The following is a 15,466-nucleotide window of genomic DNA, read 5'->3' as shown; positions in this document are numbered from 1 at the left end:
TTTACAATGCAGAGTGATTTTCCCTAGGGGTTGTCAGGACCAGAGGGGAACTTCATTTTACTATAAAGGAGTTAATTATACAGAAAATGTATTTTAAAAACTCATTTCTAAACCTTTACTTCTCAGTGGCTGCCACATCCATGTCTGACATCAAATAAATCTACTGAATTTGATTCCCCAAAGACACTTGTAAAGTAATACAATTTTCTACTAAAATTAAGTTGTCCATGGTATGGATTGTTCTTCACAGATTCCCATTTAAAGGTCAAAGAAATCTTGATGAGCGTGTGTAATGATACCGATATTCTTCTCTCAATACCTTTTATTTCAGAGCCGCTCTTCTGTGGAAAGAATTTTCCCCATACACAAATATAGAGAAATTGTTGGACAAAGACATGATCGGAACCTTTAGATAGTCTAAAATTATTTTTAAAAAATCTCTCTCCAGTGGATAGAGCCAGGGAATATTTAAATGAAGAAATAACCCTCTCTACATGTAGCACTAGGCGACTGTGTTTAGCAATACCGTTTTCATATAATATTACTCATGGAAGAAGGAGTGGCCCCTTTCACTTTGAACAAACATGCTTTAATCAATAGCAATTACCTTGTGGGTAAGAGAATTCCTTTGGGATTTAATAAAGATATAAATACTCTGTTTAATGGCCTTTTGTCATTCATAATGGTCTTTATCAAATTAGAAATACTGTACGTAATGAAGTTTTCTGAACCCGGGTCAGGAAGAATGGCAAGAGTGTGAAAGGACATTTACTTAAGTGTACAATATCTCAAGTTGCCTCATCTTCAGCACTACCAAGTCGGGACACCCGGGGGGAAGGTGGGTTGGGAGATGATAGGAAGGGGGAGAGAAGGAGGGAGAAAATAGATAAACACCAGGGCTTCAACTTTGTTAAATTTAGCTCTTTCTGGGAGGACACAATTCTTGATCACAAATGTCCAAAGCAGCCAAATTTCAGGTAGCCTACAGCCCTCTCAACCAAGTCAGTTTTCACAAAGACAGTAATCAAGTCTCCCTTGATGCAATTCACTCCCAGAGAGGGGCCGATTATGAAGCGAGTTGAATCACTGCACGGTATTGATTGAAGATCGATGTTCAGCTTGAAATGATGTGGAGAACTGTACACAACAAGGTGGGGGGGAAGGAGGGGCAGGGGAGGGAATTCAATAGCCTGATCACCCAGACCAAATACCCAGCATCCAAACCAAGCTTCAGAAATCTCTCATTTAATGACACTTTGGTTTCAAATTTAATCTATTTATCCACACCCCAAAGGAAATTACACTTACATACTTAATAACCCTAAGACTAGCTTATATATCTCAACTGTATCTTAGGGGAAGGGAGGGGGAGAAAACAGGAGGGCACTTCAGGATTACCCGTTGCAGCAGTCAATGCAAAAACGTGTGTCTATTGCGCTTTATGGCTCCCGTGTGCAGCAACAAAAACTTTTTTCTATCTACCTTCAATAGCATTCCTGTTCCAGGGATCGATATCCTGGTAATGTTTTGAATTCCCAGGAATCCTGCCACATGAGAGAAAAAGCCTACGGTGAACAAAATGAGGATCGTGCAGTAGCACAGTATCGGCTAAGTGAAATTTACAAGTCAGTCCCTTGCTGGAGACTGGTGTCAGCAATAGCTTCCCCCTGGAGCCCCCTTCCCACCAAACAGGCAGACTATGGTTTTCCTGCCTATGGTTAATGTATGTATTGAACACTTACTGATATCACGCACTGTGCTAAACAGTAGATACAAGAAAAATAGATTGGACAAAATTTCTTACATGGGCCTCACAGTCTAAGGAAGGAGAACAGGCATTTTATTCCCCCTTTTCCAGATGAGGAAACTAAGGCAGAGAAAGCTTAACCAAGATCAGAGAGCAGACCAGTAGCACTAGAACTAGAACTGAGAAAAACTGACTTTCAGTCCCGTGGACTAACCACTAGACAACTCAGCTCAATATGAGAAGGAAAAAGAGAAGAAGGGGTAGTAGGAGAAATAGTGGGCAGCAGTGTTGCCTAGTGGAAAGTGCACAGGATTAAAATATAGTTCTTGGTACATAGTAAGCGCTTAACAGACATATCCCTCTTAGATGGTGACACTGGGGCTACGTTTTCATGCTTTGTTTTGGGTGGTTTTTTTTAGTATTATTCTTTAAACGCTTACTAGGCGTCTCTGTAAAACATCTTTTGGCACGTCACCTTGGCAACAATCGTGCCACTGTAGAGCCGCCATTACTCCAAGTCATGTTGCCATCCAGTGGAGATGGCTCCTTGCATCTGATTAACTGACGATCCTTTTGCACACTGAAATACAAATCCCAGTAAATGACAAGCGGAACAGAAAATAGCTAACATTTCCATTCAGCACCAATGGAGAAACGGAACAGAATTGAGAATAACACGAAATGGGACTCGAACCAGAAACTCTAGCGACAGAAGCCCAGGAGTCTGGAACAAAACAGATCGACAGGATGAGGAGAATAGCATCGAGGACACGTGTAGAGCTGCCTGAATAATAACTGTGGTATTCATTAAGCGCTTACTCCACCCCGGCCCCCTCATCAACTATTATAATAATAATAATAATGTTGGTATTTGTTAAGCGCTTACTATGTGCCGAGCACTGTTCTAAGCGCTGGGGTAAACACAGGGGAATCAGGTTGTCCCACATGGGGCTCACAGTCTTAATCCCCATTTTACAGATGAGGGAACTGAGGCCCAGAGAAGTGAAGTGACTTGCCCACAGTCACACAGCTGACAAGTGGCAGAGCTGGGATTCGAACTCATGAGCCCTGACTCCAAAGCCCGTGCTCTTTCCACTGCGCCACGCTGCTTCTCGTGCTTCTATTACATGTACCTGCTCTTCGGCCATCTCCTAATCTTCAAAATGGATCACAAAGTGGAGATAAACCTTGCTACCGCCTCTGTTTTAGAGCTCCGAAACCATATTATACTTTGTAAAGTATTAATGCACAGCTCTGTGTAACTGATTCTGCTGCCTCCTTCCAAGTAAATGTTTTAAAAACACTCTAAATTTGTGCTTCTGCCCCAAACCCTAATAGCTCTGGTTTAGCACCTCCGTTAGCTGAGAAATGACTCAAACATTAGGGGGGAATATTTCCAGCACAGCAGGGCTGGATTCAGGTGAGAGATTTCCATTATTGTCAATGAGAGCTGCACAGCTCTATCTCAACACATGTCGGGCGAAAAATTTACCCCTCACCATCCGAGTGAAAACCCCAGAGAGAATGAAAAGGTAAATGGTAAGGCTAAGCAGATCCCCGATCTAAACCCACTCCAAGGAAATACGGACAACGTATCCTGTGGTTATTTATGAGCTAGATATTCAAAGCTATGTTCACCTCGGGATAGGTATGCTGGATGGCATGTGTGAGGAGAATGAGTGACAACGGGAGAGCCAAAGAGCGTAGAATAGTGCTTAGAAGAGTGTCTGGCACATAGTAAACCCTCAAAATTGCTATTAAAAAAAAAAGACAGCTGCTGTGTGGGGAGCTGAACTTGGTAAACCAAAAGGAAGGAGGACAAGAGGAATGGTTTCTAGGCCATGATAAAACAGAGACTCAGACGGTGCTGTTTCCCAGCTGAAAACCGTGAATTGACTGCTGAGAATACACAGGACATGGCCCACTGATATCAAGAAGGGAGTGGCTCTTTAAGAGCAAAAGCTTCATTAGGGAAAGAGAGATGGGAGTTAAGAGAGAAAAGACCACCAGGTGTTACAAATATTAAGTACAACAGCTCAACATGGGACCACCTTTTTGTGGTAGTCTGTAGACTGTGAGTCCTGCATTACCTCAATCACACACACACACACACACGCACTTAGGTGAACTTTACCGTGGTGATGTGGTGGTGTCTTCTTTGAATACAAAGGACAACAACCATATAATTTACAAGGACTTAATAAATAAGGGTGTGCAGATGTGCGTATATATATGCATATAGTCATTCATTCATTCAATCATATTTACTGAGAGCTTACTGTGTGCAAAGCACTGTACTAAGCGCTTGGTAAGTACAATTCAGCAACAGCTAGAGACAATCCCTACCCAACCACAGGCTCATAGTCTAGAAGGGGGAGACAGACAAGAAAACAAGTAGACCGGCATCACTACCATCAAGATAGATAAATAGAACCATAAATAAATGCACATTGTTAATACAATAGAGCAATAAATATGTACAAATATACGCAAGTGCTGTGGGGAGGAGGAGGGGATAGAGCAGAGGAGGGAGTAGGGGCAATGGGAAGGGGAGGAGGAGCAGAGGGAAAGGGGAGCTCAGTCTGGGAAGGCCTCCTGGAGGAGGTGAGCTCTCAGTTGGGCTTTGAGGCGGGGAAGAGAGTTAGTTTGGCGGATGGGAGGAGTGAGGGCATTCCAGGTCAGAGGTAGGACGTGGGCCAGGGGTCGAAGGCGGGACAGGCGGGAACGAGGGACCGTGAGGAGGTGAGCGGCAGAGGAGCGGAGTGTGCGGGCTGGGCTGTAGGAGGAGAGAAGGGAGATGAGGTAGGAGGCGGCAAGGTGATGGAGAGCTTTGAAACCAAGTCAATTTCTAAGCTGACATCTGAAATGAAAAACAATAATATTGGCTACCAAAGGTACTGCTGAACATGCCTGATTCAAAGCAGATTCCTAAATGCTCACTATTAATCATTGATTAATCATAAGTAATATTACGTAGTGCAAAATATTGCAAGCTTCATTCCGATTTATTGGGCTGGACTGCGGTCTCTTGAAAATTGATGGTCATTGCAATTCTTATGTTTAGTTTTCAATGTAAAGATTTTGGAGAAAAAGGGGTTAGACGGATGAATGACAGAGGAGAATTTTCTTTATATAAGAGTGCTTGAAGCAAGCTTGCTTAATTTGAAGGCTACTGGTACAATAATAATAATGATGATGATGGCATTTGTTAAGCGCTATGTGCAAAGCACTGTTCTAAGCGCTGGAGAGGATACAAGATGATCAGGTTGTCCCACGTGGGGCTGACAGTATTCATCCCCATTTTACAGATGAGGTAACTGAGGCACAGCAAAGTGAAGTAACTTGCCCAAAGTCACACAGTTGACAAGCGGCTGAGCGGGGATTTGAACCCATGACCTCTGACTCCCAAGTCCCTGCTCTTTCCACTGAACCACGCTGCTTCTCTAATCTGCTCCATCCCAATGTCCATCTCAATTACTTGAGTTACTACTCTGCCCACAGGGAGATTTAGAAAGCAAAGTACTTTATCTCTCTCACATTTGCTTTCACTCCAATATAAGGAGATGTACATGAATTAGGTGACAATCAGCACATACCTGATATGAATTTTAAAAATGATTTTGACCAAAAGATTTAGTCTTTACAAATGAATTACTGCAGCCAACTATAGATGGGAAAATATGCAAAATAACTGTATTCATTGTGGCCAGGGAACATATCTCATATCTACCAACTCTGCTGTATTATACTCTCCCAGGTGTTTAGTACAGCGCTCTGCACATGGTAAGTACTCAATACAGTTGACTGATTGATTAATAAATGCATATAATAATAATAATGTTGGTATTTGTTAAGCACTTACTATGTGCAGAGCACTGTTCTAAGCACTGGGGTAGACACAGGGGAATCAGGTTGTCCCACGGGGGGCTCACAGTCTTAATCCCTTTTTACAGATGAGGGAACCAAGGCACAGAGAAGTTAAGTGACTTGCCCACAGTCACACAGCTGACAAGTGGCAGAGCTGACAAGTGGATATAAATTTGCATCTACAGATTTTAATCCACCAATCCACCAATGGTATTTAGTTACATTCACTGTGTGCAGAGCAATGTACCATGCTTGGGAGAGTTCGATACAATAGAGTTGTTATACATGTTCCCTGCCCACAAGGAGCTTTATATGGCTACTAGCATTGATTTTTTTCTTTTCAAAATCACCTGATTTAGACAAAGGAAAGTTCAAGATGATTTGATTTGCATTTAAACCCATTCCAAAAAAAAACCCACGGATATCTTATAATTTGATTTACTTGGAAACACTGCATTTAATATAAAAGCTAAAAATTACCCTAGTAAATTGAACTACATATTTTTTTAAAGCCGATCACTTTACAACTATTTGTGTTAAGGATGGTGATCATGATTTTTGTGATATTTGATGTTTGAAGTTTGGAAAGGAATTTGAAAGTTAGACTGGTTTAAGTAATTAGGGTTAATTTTGCCTTCTTAGCCCCTAGAGAGGCGATTTTTGGTTAAAATTCTATATCCACCTACACTTTCATCTCTTGATCAGAGAGCTTGTTTTTCTCATTGAATGAGATAGAGAAGGATTATTTAATCCCCACAAGGTGATAGTCTGTGAATAAAACAGACAAACGTCTTTACTCTCCAGGAGTTCGCAGAAATTAAAAAGCAAATTTGAAATATCAAAGAGATGAAAAGAATAGGCATTGATAGTGTATTTTAACTGACAGGGTTTGAAATATGTCCTCATGAAGAGAAATCAAAATTAAAATCAAGACTCTCTAAACCGAATATTTAATAAAATGCAGGGTATTTTCCAAAGTAATTACATTTAATCAATGACTGGAGTGCCTGTTTGATCTAGAGCTGTATGTTAGTGGTGATTTTGCTAACTTGGACTCCACAAAAATCTATTATCATAAAACTTTAAAATTCTGCTAGGAACCAGAGAGGCAATCTGTACTCTCTTTGAAATGGTGAACGCTCCAGGGATATAGGATATGCATTTTTAAATCAATTTTTGCTCGAAAAGAATTCCCTAAAATTCATAAACGTGGGAGAGAAGGCGGAGAAGTCATCGCCCAAAAGGACTGGGGTCTAAAGGATGGAATACAATTTGATGTCAACCTAAATTAACTCCAAAATGTAATGTGACTCACCGTTCATGTGACTGCTGCATTCTTCACAAAGAAGTTAACTCGGCCCCTGAAAGGCTCTAACGCTGGTAGAATTACCACTTGGACTGCCTCCAGGAGATGGTGAGGCCCCTCTGCTCAAGTCGCCCCCCTCACCACAAGACCCCCCCCATTCTCCAAGAGGGAGTGTCAGGACTGCTGTGACTAACCATTCCTCCAGATCCTACAAGAATCAGATTTGCCACACAGCTCAATCAATCAATGGTATTTATTGAGTGCTCGCTGCCTGCAGAGTACTGAGCCCTTGGGAGAGTACAACAGAGTATATATGGATATATATGGATATAAGTATATACATAAGAAGATATATAAGAATATCCATATATAAGAAGATCCATATAAGTATATATGGATATTCAGCCTCCAGGCACAGTTTCGGTATAACCAATCCCTGCTTCCTCTCTCCCCCTCAGAGAAAAGAATTTAATACCCTCTCCATTCTCTCTATGGCCCCTCGCTGGTACTGGGTTTGCAGATTCGAGAAGGTTCACTTACCCCAATTTTCCTTTTCTATATGGGGGGCCCTTGACTACAGAACCCCCTCCTCCAACCCCTCATCAAGAGTGAAGAAGTCACACTAAGCCATTCATTGATCCTGCTCTGCTTGCCCTGAAGCGGTCAATAGTGATGGAAGCGGGACCAGTTTCACAGAAGGGAACAGAAGCCACGAGGTCACATCATCAATCAATCAATCGTATTTATTGAGCACTGACGGTGTGCAGAACACTGTACTAAGGGTTTGGGAGAGAACACTATAACAGACACATTCCCTACCCATAACGAGCTTACAGTCTATATAGAGAGACAGTCATCAATATAAACAAATAAATTACGGACCCGTACGTAAGTACTGTGGGACTGAGAGGGGCAGTACCTAAAAGGGAGCAAAACAGGGAGAAGCAGAAGGGAGTGGAATTAAAGGAAAGGAGGGCTTGGAAAGGGAAGCCTCTTGGAGGAGATGTGCCTTCTGTAAGGCTTTGAAGGTGGAGAGAATAATTATCTGTTGGACATGAAAAGGGAGGGCATTCCAGGCCAGAGGCAGGGAGTGGGTGAACGGTTGGCAGCGAGCCAGACGAGACTGAGGTACGGCGAGTAGTTTGGCATTAGAGGAGCTAAGTGGAGGGGCTGGGTTGTGGTAGGAGAGCAGCCAAGTAAGATAAGGGAGGCAGGCGATTGAGTGTTTTAAAGATGATGGTAATGAGTATCTGTTTCATGTGGATGTGGATGGACAGCCACTGGAGGTTCTTGAGGAATAGGGAAACATGGAGTGAAGCTTTTGTAGAGAAATAATCCTCACATTAGTGAGGAGAACAAACAACCTCCACTTCCTAGTTCTCCAACAATCCTCAGACCACGGGAGGAAAAAAAAAGGAGAATATTTAGATGAATGGTACTCATCAGGGAATGGAAATCCATAATCAATTGGTGCCCAGGACAAGTGTTTGCAATGGGTCGTTATAAAGAGTGGTTCCAAAAATATCCCATGTATTAATAACAATAATAATAATAATAACTGTAGTATATGTTAAGCGCTTACTATGTTGTAAGCACTGGGCTTAGCAATGGAGTAGATACAAGGTAATCAGATAGGACACAGTCCAGAAATGTGTCTACCAAATTTGTTATATTACAGTCTCCCAAATAAGCGCTCAATAAATATGACTGGGATTCTCAACCTAAGGGGGGGGGAAGAGGTATCTCGCCCGTTTTATAGATGAGAAAACAGAGGCCCAGAGAAGTCACTTACCCAAGTCTACCCACCAGGCAAGAGGCAAAGCAGGGATTAGAACCTATGTCTCCTAATTCCTATGTCCACTAAGACATGCAGCTTTCAAAATGATATAAAGTATTAATGGGTTGTCATAGTCTTGTGCATTCATGCATGTCTTCAAATACCTACTGTGTGCTAGCCTCTGCCCTGAGCACTTGGGAGAGTAGAATAGTACCAACTCACACATTCTGTATCCTCAAGGAGCTCCCCATTTAATGGAAAGGGCAGACAAACCAATTTAGAGAGAGTGATTGCATCAGAATAAACAATTAATGGTATTTAACTTAGCATTTACAATGTTTAGACCACTGTACTAAGCACTTGGGAAAGCACAACAGAATAAGTAGACGATGGAATTCCTGCCCTCAAGGAATTTACAATTTAGTGGGGAAGACAGACACTGTCATCAATTATAAGTAGAGGGATAAAAGGGTAAAACATGAAGCTATAAAAACACAGGAGGACAGAACCACTTGAATGAGTAACTGAATAAACAGATAAATGCATAAATAAAATATATAAATAAATAATAGTATGCACATTTACATGAGGACTGAGGATAGAAATAAAAAACATGCAAGTGCTCAGGGTGGGAGATGGGTTGAAGCAACTGAGGTGTTGGGAATAAATCCGAGTTTTCCAGGAAAAGCTAAATGGTACAGAGAACTCAAATGCTCACTTTGTCAAATGTGATTTCCCAGAAGACTGTGTAAAATATGAGTCTCAGGAACCTTCACTCCTTAAACGTCTCCTTACAAACAACTGTTTTTTACAGTGTTTTTGATTCTCTAAAGGGAGAAGTCTTTACTCAACTTCATTTCCAGTAAATAGCAGTGAGTGGAAGAAGCAGAGGAAAAATATATCAGGAAAGCAGGTTCAAGTGGTCTCTTCAACAGCCATTAACCAACTTTAGGAGGAGTCCATATGGGAAGACACAGTGAAACACTCTTTCCGGGTCCTTCCCGACCTGCCCATCAAGATAAGTGGATCCATGGATCAATCATATTTATTGAGTGCATACCGTGGGCAGGGCACTGTACTGAGCGCTTGGAGAGTACATCATAGCAGAGTTGGTAGACAAAGGCCCCAGGATACTGGGGACACATGGGAGATACCATCTGCCCTGGCCGTGACTCCCCTCGCAAAGCACTTCTAGCTTAGCCTAAGAAGCCATTTCTCAAGCTGAATAAGTGTGATTGCTAGACAAGTCAACCTTTTGCCCAAATAAACCTCTTTAATACACTCATTAATCCTTCCAGGGATGGCAGCTTTATAAGCTTGCCTCCTTTTCTGATTCCATTCCCAGATGAAATCTTCCTGAGATCCTCAACCTCTTTATACTAAGTAGTTACCTACCTATAAACATCTAGAACATGGCACATACTCCATTTTCTCCATTTTAGCCTCTAACTTACAAATGGGGGGAAAAAATCAGCAACAATAATATTTTAATCATTTTAGTGCTAAACACTTACTGTTTGCTAAGCCCTGTCTTATGACCTATGACAGACACACTCTAATCAGAGTAGATACAGTCTCTGTTCCACAAGGGGCTCATAATCTAAGAGGGAGGGAGAGCAGGTATTGTATTCCCATTGCACAGTTCAGAAAACTGAGGCCCGGAGAAGTTAAGTGACTTGCCTGAGGTCACACAGCAAGTCAGTGGTAGAGCTGGGATCATAACCCAGGTTTCCTGACTCCCTGTCACATGCTTTTTCACTGAGCCACACTGTCTTGCATGCTAACTAGACTTACATTTAATTTCAGCTCCATTGGAAACACAAGCCAAGATGCATTTTCAATCACAAGCCACCACTTCTTCTTCCTCAATAAAATTTTAGGGGTAGAATCTGTAGGAAAGAATTCCTAATTGATGCACTTTTCTATTTTCATTTTCTATGTGGCCTAGCAAAAAGGGGAAGTGTGTCCGAGTCAGGAGATCTGGGTTCAGTTTTGACACTGGCCTGCTGTGTGACCTTGGACACGTCATGTAACCTCTGATCGGCTTTGTTATATGCTTACTACGTGCCAAACGCTGTACTAAGCTCTGTGGTTGATCCAAGATAATCAGGTCAGACACAGTCTCTATCCCACATGGGCCTCACTATCTAAGCAGGAGGGAGACCAGGTATTTAAAACAGGTATTTAATCCCCATTTTACAGGTGAGGACACCGAGGCATAGGGAAGTTAAGAGACTTGCCCAAGGTCTCACAGCTGGTTAGAGGGAGAACTGGAATTAGAACCCAGGTCCTCTGATGCCCAAGCATTTGGTCTTTCCACTGTCAACCTCACTGCTTTTAAGGTAGTGCATAAAGAAATTAATTAGCAAACACCGCAATTAGTAGTGTTGGGGGTAGCAGACTTGAACAAAAATCAATCAATCAATCAATCAATCGTACTTATTGAGTTTGTCTTCAAGGATCTTACAGTCTAGTGGGGAGACCAACCCTCGATTCAAGCCTCGGTGACACTCAGAGGTCTGGTCCTCTGAGCCAATGGCTAAGCCAATGGCTGACCAACTGCACAGAGCAAGGAGCTTCCAGATAATAACAAGTGGTCAGAACGGGTCAGAAGGGACTCCTGCCTGCTGGAGGTCTTTGTCATTCAATGAGAATGTGAATTCCTGGACAAATTCCTTACTGATGGGAAGGCTGTCTAGTCATCAATCAATGGCATTTATTGAGCACTTACTGCCTGCAGAGCACTAGACTAAGTGCTTGGAAGAGTACAGCATAAAAGAGTTGATAGATAAGATTCCTGGCCCCAGGGAGCTAAAGTCCAGTGGGGGACTGCCTATAGCAAGCCTTCCCATTCTTTATTTTAATGGTATTTGTTAAGTGCTTCTTAGTGTCAAATATTGTGTTATACACAGGGGTAAATACACTTTCATCAGGTTGGAAAGTCCTGTCCTATATGGGGCTCACAGTCTAAATTGAGGGAGGAGGAATTAATCCTCATTTTTCAGATGTGGTAACTGAGGTGCAGAAAAATAAAGTGACTTGCTCAATGTCACACAGCAAGCATTTGGCAGAAATGGGCTGGAAGCTAGGTCTCCTGACTCCCAGGCCCCTGCTCTTTCCACTAGGCCACACTGTTTTCCGGTGTATTGGCTTAGCCTTCCGGTTTTGCTCTCTGGCCTGACAGTGGCAGAAAACCAAAGTAAGATTTTGCTTTTAAGAGCTCGAGTTGCACTACTCCAAACCCTCCCCCCACACCCCTTGAGTTACCTTAGCTGATTTGCAAGGTGAGGGCTTTATGTCTGTGTGGAAGTTTGTTTTTGTTTTTTTTTTTTATTGCCAGAATCCCTTCCTTCCTTCCAAACATTTCACAGCCTTCTCTTCCTGTGCCTCCAAAGACAATAGGTGCTGACTTGGAGATTCTCTGAAATCCCTTGTCATTCAGTGCTGTAAAGCCAGCTTAAAGCTTTTGATATGGGGGGATCCAGTTACAACTTTCCTATCTGCCCCATTAGACTGCTGGCATTGCCTAGAGAATGCCTCGAGTGCTAGACTGTTGAAAATCCTCCCTAAATCATAGAGCCTCCTATCTTCCACACTATCTTCCAGAAATGGCACACAAGCACTAGAAGAACGAAGAACCAGGATCAGCCAAATTCAATCAGTGGTATTTATTAAGCGCTTATTATATACAGAGCACTGACCTAAGAGCTGTTCGATACAGCAGAAACAGCAGACGTTCCCAGCCCATAACGAGCTTGCAGTCTAGAGGGATTCACTGCACACTGGGCTGGGTCTTGCAGTTCTAGTTCTCCTATAACTCAGAGAAGGTGCATTCATAATAATAACAAAAGTCCTGGCATTTTTCAAGCGTTATTATCAATTAATCAATGGTATTTCTTGGGTGCTTACTGTGCAGAGAGCGCTGTGTGGATGAATTAGGAAAGAGGAATTAGTGGAGAAATACCCTTCCCTTAAAGACAGGGCCAAAAGCAGCAGCTGAAAGAAATGAAACATATGATTGTGATTGTTTTTCATCTTAAAGAGTTCAGAGGGTTTTGGATTAAGTCCCAGAAATCATGAAGCACTAGTACATGGAGAACACAACTGTACCGTACTGTCCCAAATACTTAGTATGGTGCTCTCCACATAGTAAGCGCTCAGTAAGTAGCACTGATCGATTGAATGGGGCAAAACATTATGTTCCAAGAAAAAACAGCTGGATTGATTTATGTCATCCATTAAATCCATGTCTTCCATGCATCCTGGACTTCCTCACCCTCCTTCTCCTCTCTCTTGTTGATGCCCTGCCTTCTTTGAAATTGCTCCTCTCCCCATCTTCAAATCCTTTCTGAAATCACATCTCCTCCAGGGCGCTTTTCTGGTCAACACACACCTCCTCCCAGCACTGTTCTAAGCGCTGGGATAGATACAAGGTAATCAGGTCGCCCCACATGGGGTTCACAGTCTTCATCCCCATTTTACAGATGAGGTAACTGAGGCACAGAGAAGTTAAGTGACTTGCCCAAAGTCACACAGCTGACAAGTGGCGGAGCCAGGATTAGAATCCATGACCTCTGACTCCCAAGCCCGTGCTCTTAGCGGCGGTGGTGCTCTCCCAAGTGCTCAGTACAGTCCTCGGCACTCAAAAAATACCAGCAGTTGATTTAAATAAAGGTAGCTAAACAATTGGCCCAACTCTAAATTCTCTGTAGGAGAAGAAGAGATAGGGACAGAAGTCCCCACCAACAGTCAGTTACTCTTCCTTCCTACCCTTTTCTCCAGGAGATAGAAGGTTCTGACCAACCTGAAGAGGCAGAAGGTAAACCAAAGAAAGGTTGCCCTTCTGAGAAGGCCCCGAGACTCTAAGCCATAAAGCCGAAGAATCAATATTGTACTTTGGCCAAAGACTCAGATCAGACCTATTCTGTTTACAAACAAGAAACTCCTACTCAAATCTGACACAAGTAAACTAAACTGTACTCTTCCAAGGTCTGCACATAGTAAGCGCTCAATAAATGCCACTGATGGATTAATTGATTGAAAAGTTGTGGACATCTGGAAAACAGGGTATTAAAGCAATCAATCTTGACATTTACTGAGCACTTATTGTGCCCAGAGCACTGTTACTGAGTTCCTGGGAGAATACAGTGGAGTAATCAGACATGATCCCTGCCCTCAAGGAGCTGCAATCTAGCAAGTATGCTACCTACCCTTTCTCTCCCTTGCTCATTATTTTTTCACACATACCCATCACATTTTCATTCCCGCATTCTACCTCTGAAGGAGACACTGGCTTTCAATTCCCCTTTGGCAGATCCTTTCCACTTGGGAAGACCTTTGAAAGTTCACTGGAGCATGATAGAAAAACATATAATTTAGCTGAGAGGATTCATGCTTTTCCCCATGCCTCGGTCACAAAGGGAAGATTAGAACTCAGAGCCTTTTCATGGGTTCTCTTCAGTGGGCTAGTCTCCTTCTCTCAATAATGGTCTGGAATGAACACTTTCAAGGACAAAATTGAAATTCTCATGTCTTCTAAATAGCTACTGGCAGATAATAAACAGTAGGTTCTAAGGTTTTCCTTTGGCTAAAATAAACCTTGATTTGGAATCATAGCCTCTAAAAGAGGTTTGAATTTGTTCCCTTGTGCAATGTGAAAAAGCAACAAAATATGTGAAAAGGGGCATATTTTTAACAGTTGTCTGTAAGAAGCTGCAACCTGGAAAAGAAAATTAAAATAAAATTCAGTTCTGGGTTTTATGAGAGAAAAAAAAGAAAAGTAGTAGAAACTGATGTAGTCATGGTAGTAACAGTATTTACTGAGCACCCACTAAATTCAACACACTGTACAAAGCACAAGATAGAGAACAAAGAACAGAAGAACAAACCTGTATGCTGCCCACAAGGAAGGAAAACAGACTATGTAATATTAATAACTGTGCTGTTGCTAAAGTGTTTACTATATACCAACCTCTGTTCTAAGTGCTAGAGTAGGTACAAGATGAACAGGTCAGACACGGCCTCTGTCCCTCATGGGGCTCACAGTCTAAGTAGGAGGGAGAACAGATATTGAATCACTGTTTTACAAACGAGGAAAGAGAAACACAGAGAGGTCAAGTGACTTGCTCAAGATGAACTTTCTCATGACCAAAGAGCAGGCAAATGGCAGAACCAGATTAAAACTCAGGTCTTCTGACACCCAGCCCTATGCTCTTTACACTACACTACACTGCTTCCGGACAATGTCACCCACTATCACAGGCCTCTAAGTTGCAAGAAAGAAAGCCAACTGTTGAGCGGGTTAACTTCTAACTGGAAACTGACAAGTGGGGGAGCTAGGTGGGTTTAATACCAAGCAGCATGGAAACAGTGTGGCTTAATGGACGGAGCATGGGCCTGGGAGTCAGAGGAGCTGGGTTCTAGTCCTGGCTCTGCCACTTGTCTGCTGTGTGACCTTGGGCAAGTCATTTAACTTCTCTGGACCTCATTCACCTCATCCATAAAATGGGGATTAATACTGTAAGCCCCAAGTGGGATGGGGACTGTGTCCAACTTGATAGGCTGTAGAAACCCCAGTGCCCTGGCACATTGTAAGTGCTTAACAAATACTTAAAAAAATAATACAGCAGTAAGGGTGTTTATGTGGCAGCTTGACGATGACAGGCTTTACTACAGCCTAGAACTTCACCAGGACATGTTTTCATTTCATTTCACTCAATCGTCCGCTATCTGTAATTTATTCTAATGACTGTCTCACCCATCAGACTGT

General features: G+C 42.4%; 1 protein-coding gene across 16 annotated transcripts in view; it reads right to left on the bottom strand.

Annotated features, from left to right (window-relative positions):
• Positions 1–15,466, bottom strand: part of ADGRL3 (adhesion G protein-coupled receptor L3) — a 609,412-nt gene that overhangs the window by 479,269 nt on the left and 114,677 nt on the right. The gene's annotated exons all lie outside the window — the stretch shown is intronic.

Source organism: Ornithorhynchus anatinus, chromosome 10 (assembly GCF_004115215.2).
Source record: "Ornithorhynchus anatinus isolate Pmale09 chromosome 10, mOrnAna1.pri.v4, whole genome shotgun sequence".
Classification (NCBI taxonomy): domain Eukaryota; kingdom Metazoa; phylum Chordata; class Mammalia; order Monotremata; family Ornithorhynchidae; genus Ornithorhynchus; species Ornithorhynchus anatinus.
This window is presented reverse-complemented; position numbering and strand designations above follow the sequence as displayed.